This window comes from Tupaia chinensis, unplaced genomic scaffold (genome assembly GCF_000334495.1).
Source record: "Tupaia chinensis unplaced genomic scaffold, TupChi_1.0 Scaffold000534_1, whole genome shotgun sequence".
Lineage (NCBI taxonomy): Eukaryota > Metazoa > Chordata > Mammalia > Scandentia > Tupaiidae > Tupaia > Tupaia belangeri.
Window position 1 is genome coordinate 289754 of NW_006160047.1, and position 20079 is coordinate 309832.

The window sequence follows — 20079 nt, forward strand, 5'->3', positions numbered from 1 at the left end:
CTGTGCAACAGTCCTTTTAATCAAGATGTTAAAAGGAAACTTTATTAAACTGTGATTGAATATATAAAATTAAGATGTAATGCATTTTAAATATATTAGCTCAAATTATAAAATATTAAATTAAGATTTAATATATTAAATTAAACACAGATTAAACTAGATTGGAAAAAAAGCCTTTAAAAATCTCAAATACACCAGAGAAATTATTAACCATTTTATTTAAAAATGAAAACCTACCAGAGTGATAAGTGGGGGACTGTTGAGGAAAACCTAGCCACACTGGATACCCAGAAATTACTTCACTAGGTGTATGAGACTATCAGAAGACGGAAGAAGCTGAAATCTGTTTCTGGTTTAAAAAGAATAAGAGCAAAAAAGTAAAGATAAGCTGAATTCCACCAGATCCCATGAGGCTACAGTGCAGTGCCAACTCTGATGGTTAGTACATGTCTCATCTAGTTAGAGTTGCTATCGTTTCTCACACCCAACATAAAAGCCCCTTGAAAATGGTGGTGTGTTTGTGCTTGTTTTTTCATGAAACAAGCTGACTCTCCACTGATACTGACCCTTGAGAGACTTTCCACATGGGGAAATAAAATTTTAAAAGTACATTATTTTAGACCAAAAGAAAACAAAAAAATTACAGAGGTCTATTTTGCCTATTTAATATTAAAGATAAATGAATGCAAAGATACTTTATATTAAACTTAATAAGTCCTGGCACAAAACTCTTGAAATAAATGTTACTTTATCCAATTTTTACAATGGTACTATAAGAAAACTTGTTTTTTTTTCCAAATACACAGAGGAGGAAATTACAAATCAGAGAGGATAAGATATTTTCCAGGGATTAAACAGCTAGAAAGTGATGTAACCAGACTCAAGGCTTTATTGTACTCCAAATCCCATGCTCTTTCCATTCTCTCAACACTCGTGAATATGTGTGTATGCATCGGTGTCTCTGCTGGACTACAGCACTACTCTGTACTTGTGGCTGGATTATGTCCATAACAAGAGTTAGACAGTTTCTCCAGAGGACAAGTTACAATGCATAATCACTAGGAATTAAATTATAGTACAGTATGATGATAATAATAAATAATAATTACAGCAGTTACCACTTATTAAGCACTTAATGATGTGAGACACAATGATAAATACTTGGCTTGCAATAATCTGTTTGATCATCTGAACAAATTAAGAAATAAGCACTATTCATACCTCAGTTTTATAGGTCAGAAGCCTGGGAATTTGAGAACTTAAGAGACATGACCAAAGGCATGAAGCTTTTATGTTGCAACTCTGGATTTAAACAGAATTGCCAACTTCCTCCCTCCACCTAGCAGAGCACTCTCCCTTAACATGCTGGGGATATTTGGATGGAATGAGATAGGGGAATAAGAAGCATGGAGTACCTTGATTTCTACTTTAAGCCTGCTAGGGTGCTGTTTCCCAAGTCGTAGGACCTATAAGTAACATTAAGCCAATTACCACATGGGGACCTTGTCAGGCTGACATGAAGTTTTTGACGTAATACTGAAACAAGTGAGGAAGGTATGTCTGAGTGTATTGTAAGTGCCAGATTAGTGAATGAAGTCTGTTTTTTTAATTTAAAACAGATTCACTGACTCACTTCATTTCACTCTTCTGTAGTCTGACTTCAGTCTTCCTTACTTCATCAAAAGTTACTAGGAGGATTATTAAATCTTAATGGTTTCTTTTTTGTCCGCATCGACTTTGGCTATTCTTACCATATTCGACCACTCCTATCTTTTCAAAATTCTCTTCTAATTTGATTTCTGAACCACTCATTTTCCTAGTGTTGCTCCTACTTCTCTAATAATTCCTTTAAAGTCACTAATTTTATTTTCAACCACCTGGCCACTAAATTTCAGTGCATTTGATGATCTCCCTGGCTATTCGGTCTGCTACCACAGGTACCACTTGTGTACTGACACTGTTTCTTTTCTGGTATGTAATCTCGGTCAAAGCTGAAATCTTCTGGAAACTCATTTTTGGATGAGCTCATTCACACCTTTGTTTCCAAAACTATGTGCAGTTAAAGTCCCTATCTTAATCTCTTATTTCCAACTCCCAGTATCTCAGCGTATCTAGACACTTAAGTCTAGTTATCAAATGTAATGTGCTCCAGACTCATCTCATCTCAAGAAAGGGGTGGTTAGGAAAGCACCCATTAGAATTTGATAGTTATGACCTTTGCCAAGTTGCTTAATGCATCTATGACTCCTTTTCCTATTTCATAAGGGGTGGATAATGATAACACCTTTGCATAATGTGACAAGACCACTCCTCATCTGGCCATGTCTTTTTTACTTAGTTACTCTGAGTCTGCTGATTCCCCCAATAGCCAAAAACTCAACATGTCTATTTGCACATTATCAAACGTTCAACACTATGTATGAAAATGTGTCAACTAAATTCCTCTGGCTCTATTAAGTGTTTTTTCTAATTTGTTACTCAAGGTACTCATAAAATGTTAGTTCTAAAGAAATTCAGTCTTCTGGTATAAGTGCAGCTAAATGTCTGCTCCAGCTGCCTATTCCCAAGAATGACTTTGTTCTATGTTGTAATGCACCTATGAAAGAATATAATCTCTATATTGTAAGGAAATTCTCCCTATTTTCCAGAAAAAGACTAAGTTCAAGTAAGTTCAAAGCCTAGTGCTAAACCTGCACGCACGCGTGCATACACACTTTCCTCTTCTCAGGGTAGGTCAGTGACTGAATCTTTGAATTTATACCACTTTTAGTTCAGGGCCAGCAAAGCTTGCATTGTCCCAAATATGTAGTTTAACCTTTTCATGTCTGATAGAGTTAGCCTGTGTTGGCATTGATCACCAACTATGCTTATAATACTTCTTTGTTCATTTGGAACTTTCGTGTGCATACTTCAAAATCCCTCCCAATATCTTCATGTTAGTAGTGTCTTTTCTGACATAAGCAGAATTATAGCACCTTGTAATATACCTCTTTTATTGTTATTATAGTATTTGATAATAACACCATGTCCCATGTGCCTAGTACAGACTAAATGATCATGTACATTTTCTCATTTAAGCCATAGAACAAGCAGATTAGGTAGCATCTGTGTTTTACAGATGAGGAAATGGACATTCAGTGAGACCAAGTACCTTCTGCAAGATGTACAGTTAACATTTACAAAAACAAAATTTAAACCCAGCCTTTTTGCCATTAGCTCATATGACTCTCCCAACACTGTACTTAGTATGTGGTCTAATAATTACTTCCTTTTTTTTTTTTTTGGTCTATCTCATCTAAAAACATTTTTCTGTTTTATTTCTGTTTTTCAACACAGTATTCATCATATAAAAGAGTTTAAAGATATTTGTTGAATGAATTAGTCCACCAAATAGAAAAAAATTGCCACATTAGTACTGAATATATATTGGAGGTAAAAAGTTAATTCTGAGAAAATAAAAGACATGGTCTCAATTTGTAGTAGCTTACAATATTACAATTTAGAAATAATATAGCATAGTATAAAGTCACTGGAAAAGATTTAAATTTATAATTCTACTTTTGCCAATACCAAAAAGACATATTTTTTCTATTATATGACTTCACATTTTCCCCAAAACCAAAAGGTTAGACTATATCATGAAAAAGCTAACTTCCCACTTTAAACATCTATCACTTCCTTCTATGAAAGTCAATTTGTGACAGCACTACCCAATTTATATGTATAAATCCTGGCGTTTAGTTAGGTTTATAGAAGGCCAGCAGGTGGCATGATTGTTAAAGCACTGGATTATCATATGGCCCATCAAGGATGAAGTCTGGACCTGGTAGCTTGAAAATCACAACAGATAAATAAATAAACATTTTTTAAAAGTTCTTTTAAAAAGGAATAGGTTTGGAACCAGCAGTTAGTGTAATGGCTATGTCGCTGGACTCCCACGTAGTCGACCGCTGTTCGAGTCCCAGACCCAGTGGCTTAAACTCATGCCGGGTGCATGTGCATGCGTGTCCAAGATCCCGAGAGGAGAATGGAGGAGAAGGGATTGCGGCATGACCATACCCCCTGGGGGATGATTTCTCCCTTTCTATCTCTCTGTCTCTCTCTGGCTGTCTGGCGAGCGCACGCGCCCTATAGCAAAAACCTCTCAAAAAAAAAAAAAAAAGGAATATGTTTATGGATTTGCAGATTACAAGATTCCATTAAACGTAACAGGCTTCCAAATCTGTTAAAATTTTTGAATGAATGATTATGAATAGCAAAGGGTTGATCTGAACATTTTACTTTTATTATTTATTTAAAATCCTGAGTTTCAATATCCTCATCTTTTTAAAAAAAAAAAATTAAATAGTTTATTTCCAGAGGGCACATGCTCTCGTTAGAGAGACAGAGACAGAGAGGAGAGGGAGAAAGCAACAACATGTGCATGGTCATGGCACAATCCCTTCTCCTGCATTTCTCCGTCCTGTTTGAATTTGGTGCGCGCACACACATACACACACACACACACACACACACACACATACATGTGCATGCAGCTTGTTGTTCAAGCTACTGGTCAAAGACTCACATAGTGGTCAGCCATGTGAAATCTGGGCTCTCTTACCTATGAAGCCACCAGGTCAGCCCTCAATTTCCTTTTCTATACAATAGAAATTCTATAAAAAGTCCTAACTAGGAACAGGCATATGTAGATACTGGGCAAATGCTATTTTTCTTTCCCTTTCTGCCTCTCATGATTTTCTCTTTTCATCTATAGACATTTAAAATTAATCTTTAAGTCCATATAAATCCTTTATATACAGACTGATCTTTAAAAAGTTTAAGATTTCATAGAGCACCAGAACTGACCAATCAAATCAAACCCTTCTCTTCATTTAGATTCAGCTCTAAACCATCTGCTGGACCTGGATAGGTGTGTTCTGATGAATCATTAGGCCTGGTCCAGATTACTTTGCCTTCACAGTCAGAGGGCGCCCATCTGCCCTATTCAGTTTGTATGTGTCTGTTAACTCACTCTGACTCATCTATGATAGGGCAGTAAAGCTTTCATTTTATACCAGAAACCCCAATTTTGGGTTTCAGCATCATCTTTGTACTGCACACTTTACTAAACAGCATATTTGCATATTTATTTTCATTTAAAATTTTGAAATATAAAAAAAGAAAAAACTAGCACAATGACGATGTAAGCAAGCAAGAAATATTTATTGAGTGCTTTTATTGTATAAGGCATTACAAAGTGAAGAAGATGCTAGAAAATACAGGGATGAGTGGCAAAAAGAACTCTACAAATCTGTAGCTTGATTGTTTTATGGTAACATAAAAAATTTCAATCTCTATATATTGTGATATAGATATGGGGCAGCCCCATTGACTGGTGTTAAGGGAGCTGTATCCTAGGTAGCTAACTGTATAGTTTGAGTCCTAGCCCTGGTGGCTTGAAAAACACATCATGTGCGAGTGTGTGCATGCCTCAAATCCTGATAAGATGGAGAAATAGAAAAGGGATTGTGGTGTACCCACATCCCATTGAGAGTTACTTTCTCCTTTTTCTCTCTCTGTTTCTCTCTGTGTGTCTTTCTGGTGAGTGTACATGCTCTCTATGAAAAAGTTTTTAAAAATTATATTCAAATTCCACTATGGAAAATAAGTTTCAGTATCTACATATTATGATAAAAATATGATTTTATTATTTTTGAGAGAGATTTTTTTTTCTATAGGGCACGTGCACTCACTGGAGAGACAGAGAGATCAAAAGCAAGAAATCACCCCTCTCCCCAGGAGAATGACAATGCCACAATCCCTTCTCCTCCATTCTCCTCTTGGGATTTTGGACAGTCATGCACACATGCCCAGAGTAAGTTTCAAGCTGCTGGATCCAGAACTGGTCAACGTGGAAGTCTGGCAATGTAACCATTATGCCATCTGCTGGTCTCAATTTTATGAAATTTTTAAGTAGATGTCAGTGGTTTCTAATAACCTTTAGGTCCAGATTACTCATTTTAGCAAATACCTATAAGATCTGAAGCCCTATTGAATTAAGTTATTAAAACAAAAATTATTAGTAACAACATCCTCATGAAAGACCTTAAACATTGCAGGATATAATCCCCTTGATTGGAGATTGTTAAGTGTGCAATAGTTAGTGTTTAGTGTCATCCCATCAAATACTGACTCAAAAATATTTAGACCAATTTAACCAGGATATTTTGGTTCTGCTTCGCTACCCAATAATGTAAAATGAAAATACTGTTAAAGTCACCAAAAGACCATTTCTGATTATGACATAAAGGCATTTCATATTTCTTGAGTAAAGGAAAGATAGAGGAAATTAGTCACTAGTTGATCATAACTTGGCACAAAATTGCTAAGTATACAAAAACTATTTAAGAACGGGGAAAAAACCTTATTAATGAAATGTCACAAAATATCACAGTTCATTAGTCTTCACTTCCCGATGCCTAACTGCACTAACTTTTCAATAAAAGGTTCTTTTCATGCACACATTTTTAAAGTGCTGAAAATCTTAATCATCAGATTCACTAAATGCAACAATTAATAATGATTGAAAAAGTAGTTTTGATATATCGAAAATCTCCTTACTTGGAGATTATACTGTGCAAAATATCTAAATTCAACCAAATTAATTATTATGAAGCAGCCTTAAGCTTTAATTTTAATTCTTGGATTTATTGAATTCAAAAAAAGTATTTGGCAACCTGTTTATGCGTTATGTATGTTGTAATTAAAGCTGTAAATGTATTCATAAGCACATTTATAAAAATTATAATGACGTGCGTTTAGAATCTTTGATTTTGTTAACTCTAAAATTGCAAGAAGAATAAAAACTTTTTAAAGAACCATAACTTTTTAATCTTCATGTTATTCTTTTCCTTGTGTTTAGGCAAGTTTTCTTGATTGGTGGCATCAGGGTTTTTGTTACTACACAATCTTCATTATGGGAACCTTTTTCTTCCTTAGATTTAAGTGTTTTGCTTTTTATTAAACTATTAGCATTCTGATATTGGCATTAAAATTAAATAAAGCAATGGAACTCGCATGTGAAAATATCCATGCCTGGTCCCTCAAGCACCTTTTTCTTATTTCTCTCAGAAACAAGAAGGGGAAACTAACTTTTTAGATTCTCTTACTGTTTTTTGTGTTTTGTTTTGTTTTGTTTTGCCCTAGGGCATATGTGCTTACTGGAGAGAGACAGAGACAGGAATAGTGAGAAATCAGCACCCAGGAGAGATGACTATACCACCATCCATTTTCCTCCATCCTTCTCCTGGGATTTTGAGCACACACGCACAGACAATAAGCATGATTTTCAAGTTGCCAGGTTCAGGATTCAACCACAGTTGGCCATGTGGGAGTACAGTACTTTAACCACCATGCCACCTTCTTGCCTTAGATTCCTTTACTTTCCATGTCTCTGACTAATATTCTGTGTGTCTAAAGTCATCTGAAATGAAATCAAAATAACTAATATTTCTCTTTTTTTCTTTTTTTTGGAGAGATTTTTGCTATAGGGTGTGCACGCTCTCCAGAAAGCCAGAGAGAGACAGAGAGACAGACAGCGAGAAATCACCCCCCAGGGGGGATGGTCACGCCACAATCCCTTCTCCTCCATTCTTCTCTCAGGATCTTGGGCATGCACGCACACGCGCCTGGCATGAGTTTAAGCCACCGGGTCCGAGACTTGAACCGTGGTAGACTACGTGGGAGTCCAGCGACACAGCAATTACGTTAACTGCTGTTCCCCAAATAACTAATATTTCTTTAACTATAAAATCAAATAAAATACTGATTTTGTGAATCATTTTGAAATCTACCCAAACAATATTATTTTCATTTTAACATATGTTGGAGAACTAAAATGTACCATAAACAATATTTCCCTTGAGAATATCTCTGCATCTACTTTTCATAATTATTTTCTTGCATATACCTCTAGGGACTATCTAGCTTATATGGTTTATAATTATAAGTATCTTGTTTATAAATATTATATTTAAAAGTCTTAAGCTATGTCTATATCCTCCTATGCCATGTAAATATTCATATACTTTTACATTAATATTACAATGTGCTAGTTGCTCACTTAAATACAACATTTTTGTTGAAAATAAAATAAAATCTTAGATTCTGAAGCCTAGAATTCTTTTTGGAGAGGTTTTTCTATAGGGCACATGTGCTCTCCAGAAAGACAGAAAGACAGAAAGAATGAAATCACCCCCCGGAGAGATGGCCACACTGCAATTCCTTCTCCTCCATTTTCTTCTTGGGATTTTGGGTGCACACACATATGTGCCCAGCATGAGTTTAAGCCACTAGGTCCAAGACTTGAACCGTTGTCAATTACATGGGTGTTCAACAACATAGTCATTAAGCCATTTGCTGGTCCTGAGGCCTAGAATTCTATAACTCAATGTACACTTTAAATAAAGGTAACTAAAGTTTTTTTTTAATTAATTAATTAATTTATTTATTTATTTATTTTACCAGAGAGAGAAAGAGGGAGAGGGAAAAGAGAAAGCATTTCCCATTGGGAATGCTCATGCCCCAATCTCTTCTTCTGCATCTCTCCATCCTATTGAGCTATTGAGATTATGGACACACACACACATACACATACACACGTATGCATGGTATGTTTCTCAAGCCACTGGATCTGGGACTTAAATTGTAGGGTAGGCCACATGGTTCCAGATGCCTTAACTACCAGGTCACAGAACCAGTCCTTCACTTGGTTTTAATAGGAAAGTTATTTTCTGTATTGATGGTACAGCATTCCCTCAGAAAAACAACAACAACAAAAAATAACAAAGACAAAAATCCAAAACTAGCTTCCATTTCATTTTAGAAGGCCTATTCAAGTTTAAACATTATGTATGTATTTTGGCTGAATAAAAAGTTATCATTGGTATATGCCTTCAATTTGCAAAAGTGCTTGTACACACTGGCTATCTAAACTGAGACTACTGTATTAGAGAATATGGATAGTATAAAACATTTATTTTGTGTTATGTTCAGTTGGAAATCAACCTACTAAACATAGGAACTAGAGTCTTCAGAAAAATCAAGAGAGTTTTCTGGAAGACAGTCTTCTGAAATTCATGTTTGGCTAGTGGAGAAAAAATATATAACTGAGTCTAGACTAAATAATGAATTACTAACTTAAAAATTAGATAGCCATGGTCTGAAAAGAATGATTTTTACCAAGAAATCCCAAGGGAGAGGTTGGCATTAGTAACTATTCAATAAAATATTTGTTGAATAAATGGGTAAAATAAATACTCAAGGTCATAAGAAACAAAATTTGATTCATACATGGTATACATCACTGCTGTCTTTTCACTGTCCTAGGTGGATAAGTGTAGCAAGGAGAAAAGGGACCACAGGGTTACAAAACTCCCAATTACGCAAAGATAGAGGGGCTAAAAATTGCTAGAGATTTTTTTGTGAACCTTCAGTACATAAAACTTTATTTATTTATTTTGGTTAAAAAAGAAAGTTGTTCAAAATTCTCAATAGAATTCTGAGCTGCAAAAATAAATAATGATTCTGGAACTCTAAAAGAAGCGGGTTGCAGGATAAACACTGCCAACTGTTGTCTTGCCCCTGGGAAGTTTGATTTTCGCAATCGAGACAAATTTTAATAAAGGAGAGATATCTTATGTAACTTTGAACAACTAGCTTAAAGAAAGCATAAACAGAATTAAAATGAAGAATTGCAGCTTTTTTTTAAAAAAATGGGATTTTTCTCACAATTGGGAATTTGATGTGGAGTTGAGTAATGGATGAAACAATCTGTTAAAAAGTGATTTTGTAAGAAGGTAAAAATAAAAATGAGGAAATATTTGTAAACATATAAATTTGGTACACCAATTTTGTGCAAGGATGACCAAAAAAAATAAAGTAGTACAGAATATGTCTTTTTGTTTTAAGTCCAAAATTCCTCACATTAAATAAATTTTTGAAGAGTGGATATTTCCATGATTTCAACCAGGATATAGTTGGTATAATAACCAAAAAAAAAGTTACCAAACACTGGGAAACAACATTGTGCAAGAGTTTGAGAGATAAAAGGAGGAGCAATGTGTCCAATTGAAACTGTAGAGAGAACTGAGGTGATGGAAAAGAATTACTCAGGTTGGAATCTGTCCGGGAAACTGAACTGTAGTAGGAGCCATGCACATCAGGTGAAGTGTGGAGAAAATGTATACAAAGGCTTTGTGGGATCGCCGAGTCATACACACATGTATAAGTGCTTATGGATGGCTAACACACTTGTGTAATCCCATATGAGGAGGTGCCTCTGCAGTCTATTATATATTGACTCTGAAACTAAATAATAGACTATTATAGTTCCAATTGCTACTCAGTAACTAAAGGAGAGTCATCTGATAGTGACCTGTGTTCATAAAACAAAGTCACTAGGTATTTTTTGAGAGATTGATTTTCTTACTGGATATCAAGTTCAGCCCCAAGCTGATTTCTCTTTGAATAACTAGGCTTACCATATAAGGGAGAAAAATAGGACTAAAATAAAATGTTCTCAAAAGAGCCCAATTTAATCAATACACATTGTGTTCTAGTACTGAAAAATTACACTGTACTTCACAAATATGTACAATTATGATACATCAATAAAAAGAGCAGATTGTTTTCAATTTTGTATTATTAAGTCGAGATATGTAATAAAATAAGATTTGTATGTGATTTTAAATACTTAAACATGTGTAACACTTTGATGAAGACACTAATATTTTGTAATTCCTCTAGTTTACCCAAAGATGCTTTGATGTATTATGGTTCATTTTCTAATGATCTTATTATGAAATCAAATCTATTAAGTCTCTTTAATATAAGGTGGAGAGGGAGCAGGGTGGTGATAGGGGTGCAGTGTACAACACAACATGCTATGAGACAGTCCCACATGAGAAGCTTCTCAGTTTATGTCCAGAGACCTCCTTGAGTATGCTAGGCATGCTTGCCCATGATGTGAGAACGGCTAAAGGGTGGGGTTGGTTCAGGGCATCAAGATCGTGTTGGGAGTGCTTTACTCTCTCTCTCATGATTCTCTTTCTCTGTCTTACTCATGAAGAAAACAAATGAACAAACTTTCATTTATGTTAGAAAAAAAAGTTAAGGGCTTTGGAGTGAGGCATCCTGTATTTTCATTCCACCTGTGCCAATCATAGATATGCAATCTAAAGCACTTTTACCTTCAGTATGGAACTGTGAAGATGACATCAAATATATTGAAATAGTAGTAAAGTCAAGTGCAGCATAATAATGTTTGGTCAATGATATACTGCTTGTACAACATTGGTCTCCAGAAGGAGCATAAAGGCTATGCCATGTAGCCTGGGTGTGCAGGAGGCTGTACCACCTAGGCTTATGTGTGTACATACTGTGATGTGCACACAGTGATGAGATAGCACAGTGATACATTTATCAGAACATAGTCTCATTGGTAATTGACACATGATTCCATTTAGCCCCATGGGTTGTTTTAAGAATGAGTTGGCTTGGGACCAGCAGTTGGTATAATGGCTATGTCGCTTGACTTCCATGTTGTCGACCATGGTTTGAGTCCCAGACCCAGAGGCTTAAACTCAAACTGGGCACGTGTGCGTGCATGCCCAAGATCCCGAGAGGAGAATGGAGGAGAAGGGATTGCAGCGTGGCCATCTCCTCTGGGGAGTGATTTCTCACTTTCTGTCTCTCTCTGTCTCCCTCTGTCTTTCTGGTGAGTACACATGCCCTATAGCAAAAACCTCTCCAAAAAAAAAGAATGATTTGGCTTTGGGGAAGTGATTAATAAACGCTATGTTGTATACTCAAATGACATATTATTAGTCAGCATTGGGCTAGCCTATAGAAATAAAAAATGAAAATGATAAAAATATATCATGCTCTTCCCTATGAGAGGATCACTATTAATAAAAAGAACAAAAACAAAACAAACAAGCAAAAAAAAAAAAACACAAGAAAACCAACAGCTAAAACAAAGTATAATAAGTTGATTAATTCATTAATATATCCCTAAAATATATCATGCTCTTCCCTATGAGAGGATCACTATTAATAAAAAGAACAAAAACAAAACAAACAAGCAAAAAAAAAAAAAAAAACACAAGAAAACCAACAGCTAAAACACAGTATAATAAGTTGATTAATTCATTAATATATCCCTGTCTCTAGTGCTAAAGGGGCCTAGAATCTATATGCAAAAATAAATTCCAAATATTTTTCCCATCATAGAATATGTTACTCTTTCAACTTTCTTTCTAAAGCAGTGCCTTGATCACAGTGGCAATGAGACCGTATAAAAGTCAAATGAGCTAAAACAAATCCCTGTTCCTTTGGAGGTATGAGGACATGGAAAATCTCCATTCCCAAGAAGCTATGAGATCATGTCTGATTTAAGCCCCAATCCTAAACAAACCAGGCTCCATGCTGGGTTTCATGTGTAGAGTTTCATGTCCAATCCCTGTAATGAGGTGATAAGGCCTGTGTCACAGTTAGTCAGTAGCAGGCGATGGCAATTAACAGGATTGCACTAACCTGGAGATGCGCCAAGCTGGCAAAAAAAGGATTAGAAAGTAAATGAAGTGAACAACCATGAACCAGCAAATAGGGCTTAATGGACAGTACAAGTCAGTGAGGCAAAAATGGGCCAATTTGCTCTCATTGATTTTCACTGCCCATTGAGCTGCATTCCTCTTTTGCTTTCTAATGCATTTATCTTGGCCTAGGCAAGTTTGCTGGCTGTCATCCTGAGGACAATTCCATTGACCGCATCAACTTCATGAATGAACGGAGTAGACCAAAGTCTAATTTGACCTACAGAGCTTTCTTCCAGGCATCATGATGTGATGTTCTGAAGACTTGCAGTCAGAAGTGGAAATGCCAGTCTTAAGTTTTACCCATAAAATCATATGGGTTGAGAAGACTTTCATGAGAGGAATGAAAGTACACTTTGCAGAGTTTCACTCAACTTGTGTGTTCTACCATAAGGTTATTATAAATAATTCATAAAGTAAATGGAAATACTCTAACCCGCTATTTTTGGCAAGTTCTGAAGCATCTCTGGTGGAAGCACTGAATGACTTCTGCTACACAGAATAATTAGACTTTGAGGACCATTTGTTGCTCACTAATTATTACATGAGGCAAGTTATACAACTAATCTCTAAGAATAGGCAAAATGTGGGTGCTACTTAGGCTAGGATACTGAGTATTGCCACCTGTAATAAAAACTTACTCTTCTTTTCTTACTTCCTTTTGGCTCCTGGCCTTTTTCCTTCTTCATTTTTCTTTTACTATCTCTCCCCTCTTTCTTTTTTTTCCCTACTGAATGCTTTTTTTCTTTCTTATTCTCCTTATTCGCCACTTCACATAGAAATGTACTGCAGTAATACATGAACTGTAGTGAGCACACATCAAAAGCCAATCAGAGGGACCAGCAGACGGAGTTGCTGGACTCCCATGTAGTCGACCACAGTTCATGTCCTGGACCTGGTGGCTTAAAACTCATGCCAGACATGTGGGTGTGAGTGCCCAAAATCCCAAGAAGAGCATGAACAAGAAAGGATTGTGGCATGACCATCCCTCCCTGGGGAGTGATTTCTCACTTTCTGTCTCTTCATATCTGTCTATCTCTCCAGCGAGCACACATGCCCTATAGCAAAAATCTTTCTCTCAAAAAAAAAAAAAAAAATCAGGAAATTTCACATTTTTCCACTGCATTATACAGCAATTATGTTCCAGGTAATTTCTCCCATTTCTCCTACCATTTGTGCTAAATTTCAGGAAAAAAAAAAAGGCTTCTGATCATTTACAATTTCATCAGTTATCTATGGAATAAAAAAAATTCTCTAGTTAGTGTCAAGTGAAACCAAATTACTTGCTATGAAACATCAAGGTCCCCATCTTTAAAAGAAACTCAGGCAACAAAGAAAATACTTGTTTACCTATACCATAAGTCTTTATTGTGTTAAGAATTAGAAGAATTAGAAGACAATGTGTACAGAGAATTGTGGCTGATATTTACCTCAGTTTGAATCTGCCTATGAAAGGAGCCACATTGATACTTTGTGCAGTTCAGATCCGTTGTCATTTCTGACAGCCAAAGCATCCACTGGTACTGCTTGAGGAAGCCTCTGAGTTCTCCCTGGCTGTGCTGGAAGGTCAAACTTGACTTAGCTGGTAAGAGTTAATGAGATTCCACCCTAACAAGAAATGGCTGCAGGCCTGAAAATGATTTTTTTCCAGCTAATTAACAGATATTTTTCATGAGCTCAGTAAAATAATTTATTTCTCTAGTTACTCCTGTAAACAATGCTTTGTTCCATTATTTGGCACTAGAACACGCGAAGAAACAATCAGGGATAGCTGGTGAATCCATTACTTGGCCTTAAATAGTCATCCCTTTCTTTTTTGTTTTGTTTTAAGCTACTAATAAACGGGGGGCTGGGGGGGATATGGATAAATCCTAAATGTTGCAGGTCATATTGCCCTTGGTTATTAATTCTCTCCTCACCAATGCTTTGCTTCCCAGTGGACCATTTCCCCCTTTCCATAAAGTAGCTTTGCATTCCTTAGAGGTACCCTGAGAATTACGGAGCCAGCTGTTGTGGTGTTTCCCTGTGGCTGCTGCCACCGAAGCCGGTACCAGAGATACTGGGCCGTTTCAAACTCTAAAAAGTGTTAACTGCAGCTGCTTAAGGAGAAAAAAAAATGTCTTATTCTAAGTTATGCATCACATGGCACATGAATTTGATATTTCCTTATGTGTTTCCAAAGCAGCATGTGCAACATATCACACTCAAACTGCCACCATCTGAAACAGAGCAGCATGCAGGCAGAATGCTCCAGTAAGGAGTCTATTACATGTCTGCATACCACCTGAGGCACCTGGAAATAACTGAATTTTCAAACACAGGGTAGCTTCGCTTTAACAGAATAGGAAGCTTCTTTGTTGAAATTTATTTAATTTTAGCTAGATTAATTTATCCTAATATGGACCTCAATTTTTCCTTCCCTCAGATTACATTTAATATTCTCTGAATGACTATTTCATTTTCCTACCTACTCCTTATTCATGCTATCAGATTTTTTTTCTTAAAAATGCACATTTTTCCACATCACTCCTCTACTTACAAACCATCAATGGTTTCTCAGTTCCAAAAATAAAGCTCAACTGCCTTAACTTGACATTTAAAGTTCTCTGCCATCTGGCCTCAACTTGCCTTTGGTTGCTGCCTCATTCCCTGTACATCTAAATATAAATCTTCTGCTTCTGAGAGGTCTAGTTACTGTGAACCCATCACCCAACTTCTTCAGCACCCCAATAAACAGCCTCATGAGTTTTCTGAATATTAATTCTTTCTCCCTCTTAGAGAGACAATCTCTGTTTTTTCCTTCTGCGTTTTTTTTTGTTTGTTTGTTTTGTTTTGTTTTTTGTTTTTCTGTCCACCTTCTGAATCTCACTTGTTCTGGGAAGGATTTCTCTGTGTCTGTATAGCTCATGGGAAAAGTGGAGTCCACTAGGAAGTGCAGTGTTGCAGTGGGAAACAGATAAAGTCTAGAAACTACCAACAAGGACTGGGTTTTAGTTCCAGTCACAGCAAAGCATGACCTTGAACAAGTCATTTAACCCTCTGGCCCTCCGATTCCTTCCGATGCTGATAGTAATAATAACTTCTTAATAATAACTGTTTTCTATAACAATTTTAAAATAATACAACTTGTCTTAAAAGGCACTTTAAAAATAATAAAGTACTCTTCAAAATATAACATAAAATGATAATTTTCTTCTGAACAACTAGCATTTCCTGTGCATGCATAATATGCTAAGCACTGTTCTCTTTATCCAGTAACATTATGGCTGGTACTATTATTACTCATTTTTTTTAGATAATAACACAGAAAGGCTAGTTATTTGTCTAAGATAAAACAATGAACAAGAAGAACTGGGATTCGAACCAAGGTAAGCGGACACCAGAGTCTGCTTTCATTACATTACATTATATTGTCATTTACATGATCTAACCGATCACTAACATATATTTAGCCTTATAAACTCCTTGAGGCAAATAGGCACAGCTCGTCCTCTTTGTAACTTCCATGTGACCTTCATACTTGCTGTGCCCTCTGCCTAGAATGCTTGCCACATGGCTCACTCCCTCATCCCCTTTAGGTCTGCACAAATTACACCGTCTCAGTGAAGTTTTCCCAAACCACCATGTATAAAAGTGTAACTCTCCAGCCTCTCCTATTCACTTCATCCCCTTTATGTACCCCATAATACTTCTTATTTGACATCCTACATGTTTTCTGTATTTACATGTTTTTTTTTCTTGTTTTTTTGGAATGTAGGCTTCATGAAGACTGAGTTTTGTTTGTTTCATTTACTATTATTTCCTCACTGCCTAGAACAGAACCTGTCACAAATTATATACTCCATAAGTAATTGGCAATAAATTAATGATTTAACTTAAGATATGATTGATCAAATCACTTGGCAGTTTAACTAAAGGCTATTACCATCTGAATCAGTTATATACAATTAGAATACAGAGAGTATAGGCGATTGTGGTCTTCTCTGTAAGTGGATCCTTGGATAATGTCAATTTCTTTAAGAGGTGTAATAAATGCCCTCTGATTCGAATGGGCATATTAGAATTGTACTTTATTTTTACTTTTAAACTGCAAACAAATTTATTGTTTTCATTTTAAAATGTATGAATAATTATTTGATAAGAAAAAAACCTTTATGGGATAAGCTTCTATGTTCTGTAAAGATTTGGCCCATTATAGTGCAAATATATCCATGTTGATCACAGGATAAAATATGTATTTTTAATTATGAACCATTTTGAGATTTAGTGTCCATCTGCATGTTCATCTCCTATCACTCCCAATTTCAGATGATGAAGAATGGCAGAGTAGATGCACCACAGCTCTCAGAGAAAGCTATCTGGAATTGCACTACAGGCCCATCAGCAGTCTTCTGTAAGCCTCACATTCTCTAATAGTAAAATTAAGATATTTATTATATTAAACCTATATTATATTATATTATATTATATTATATTAGGTCCTAGTGTGATTATGAACAGAAATGAAATGATCCACATAAAACACTGAGAAACTCTCTAACATAGAATAAATGTTGTGTTATTACTCTTTTTATTAACTTGATAATCCAAATACTTGCAGTTCCTCAGCCTCTCCAATAGAGACTTTCTCATGCATTTGTACCTCTGAATACCAGGTTGCTTTTTAGGTTTAAGAAAATATCTTTCCTGGGACCAGCAGTTAGCGTAATGGCTATGTCACTGGACTCCCATGTAGTCAAACGTGGTTTGAGTCCCAGTTCTGGTGGCTTAAATTCCCACCAGGTGTGTGTGCATGCATGCCCAAGATTCCAAGAGGAGAATGGAGAAGGGATTGCAGCATGGCCATCCCCACTGGGGGGTGATTTCTCACTTTTTGTCTCTCTGTCTCTCTCTGTCTGTCTGGCGAGCACACACGCCCTATAGCAAAAACCTCTCCTGAAAAGAAAAGAAAAGAAAAGAAAAGAAAAGACCTTCTCTAACTAGCCAGTTAGAAAATTCCTACTTAACTTTTGGATCTCAAGTCAATGGCTGCTTTCTCTGAGAAGTCTTTCCTGACTTTGGTATTTAGACTCAAAAATTACTCCTCCAAAGTATAACATTATTTTGTGCATATTTCAATTCTGACAATTAATATCACATTCCATTGATCAGTCAAAAAATACCCTCCCTACTGGATTAGAAATACCTTGAAAGAAAACAGGAGTTTGATTTGTGTATTACCAGTGCCTAGCATATAATGAGCACTCAAGAAATGTGTATTGGTCACATGAATTAATATCTGAGATATTATTTATATGTGCATTTATTTTTAATTGAAAATATATTGTTTGTGTCCTAAGCAGTTTAATACTAAATGTTAACTTAGGTTTGGGATCTAAAATTTTAATGATACCCTTTGTTGGTAAGAAATAATCTCTCTCTTAACCTGATGTTTTCATCTTTATAAAACAAACTGTTTGTTCAAATTGCTGGCCTCTCCACCTCTGTATTTAGCTTTCTTCAGATATGAGTTCTTAATCAGACTGAGGAGTTTGGGATTAAAACTAGTCTTGCTATGCCAAGCCACTTCTCTACCCTTTCAGGAGTGGAGATGCCCATAAAGGTTCTCAGTTGCTATGGTCAAAGCATCAACTTGGCCATGAAGATTCTGTGGACCGGTCTGAATAATGGACATTCTACTTAGCTTTGAATTTCCATTTCAAGAAGCTGATTTATTTTCAGATGAAATCTACATTGGCAGTTGGGAACAATATTAATAATAAGGTAGATATGTTTGCCTTCTATTTACTTTTCTCTTTGGTCTATTTCTATTTTTACTTCATTTAGAATTCAGGTGTGGAACAATGAGGCTTTTTACCAGACCCTTGAAACTACAAGCATCTTTTATAATTTAATTATGCTTGAGCTATGACATATATTAAAATATATTACTCAACCCTGTTGTTATGTTTACAACATTGCATCCATGTAACTCAAGCAATGTCAATGCATGTAAGTAAGAATCTGCCCAAGGAATATCCTTATTGTGATTATGAAAGAAAAAGAAGAAAGAAAGAGAAAGAGGGGGAAATGAAATAAGTAAGAGAAGAAACACAAGAAGGAAGAAAGAGAAAAGAAGGAAGAAAGAATCAGCTATGACACCAAGGAAAATATGGTCTGTTCCATCAATGAAAACATTATTCTGAGGTGCGAATAGTTTCTAGGATAGAGAAAGCAACAAAACTCATTCATCTGAAAGATACTGTATTAAAATCTTTGGATTCTGGGCCAGCAGTTGGTGTAATAGCTATGTCACTGGACTGCCATATAGTTGACCACGATTCAAGTCTCAGACCTAATGGCTTAAACTCACGCCAGGTGCACGTGCGTGCGTGCCCAGGATCCTGAGAGGAGAGTGGAGGAGAAGGGATTGTGGCGTGGCCATCACCCCTGGGGGGTGATTTCCCGCTTTCTGTCTCTCTGTCTCTGTCTTTCTGGTGAGCGCATGTGCCCTGTAGCAAAAACCTCTCAAAAAAAATTTTTTTTTCTCTTTCTTTTTTTTATTAAGATTTTTTTCCTTAGGACATGCACTTGCTAGAGAAGAGAGAGACAGTGAGAAGGAAAATGAGAGATCATTGTCAGTGGGGATGGCGGTGCCATAGTCCTCTTTCCTCTTGGTATTTTGAGTATGCAGGCACATTCACCCTGTATGATTTTCAAGTCACCAGGTCTGTATAACTGCAGTAGGTCATGTGGGAGTCCAGCACATCAACCACTAAGGTACCTGCTGGCCCCACAAATTGTCTTTCCACAAATTCTTTTTTATTATTATTTTATTTATATTTATTTATTTATTTATTTTAATTTAACCAGAGAGGGACAGAGTGAAAGAGAAAGAGAGAGAAAGTGAGAAAGCAAGCTGCCAGGTCAGGGACTCAAACCATGGTCAGCCACGTAGGAGTCCAGCGTCCTTAACCACTGCACCACCTGCCGGCTCCTGAACACTTTTTCATGTTCATCAGCCAACACGTATCCTCATTTGTACAGCTCAATTTCAAGTCGTCTTCCTATTTTTTTCTAACAGATTGTTTGCCTTTCTCTAGATTTACAGGGGTTTTTTTTAAGACATTTTGGATACGTAACCTGTGTCAGATGGTGTCCTGCAAATACAGACTTCTATTCTGTGGTACAGATTTCAATCATTGTGGTTTCTTTTGAAAAGCAGAATTTCTTTATATTTCCTTCATTATTGCCAAAAGATGCATGCAACTCACGAGAGACAGAGAGAGAGAGAGAGTACTCCCCAATACGGTGTGGCCATTCTTCCTCCATTTCGCCTTCCTATCTAGATTTAGACACACATATGCACACAAACGTGTGTGAACGCATATGCCCAGTGTGTTTTGCAAGCTGTCCAGGCAGGGGTTTGAACTGTGGTTGGCCGTATGGGATCCTGTTCCCTACA

General features: G+C 36.3%; 1 pseudogene; it reads right to left on the reverse strand.

The window, feature by feature from the left end:
* The window catches only part of LOC102499088 (histone H3.3C-like), an 83415-nt pseudogene that overhangs the window by 35020 nt on the left and 28316 nt on the right, over nucleotides 1-20079 (reverse strand).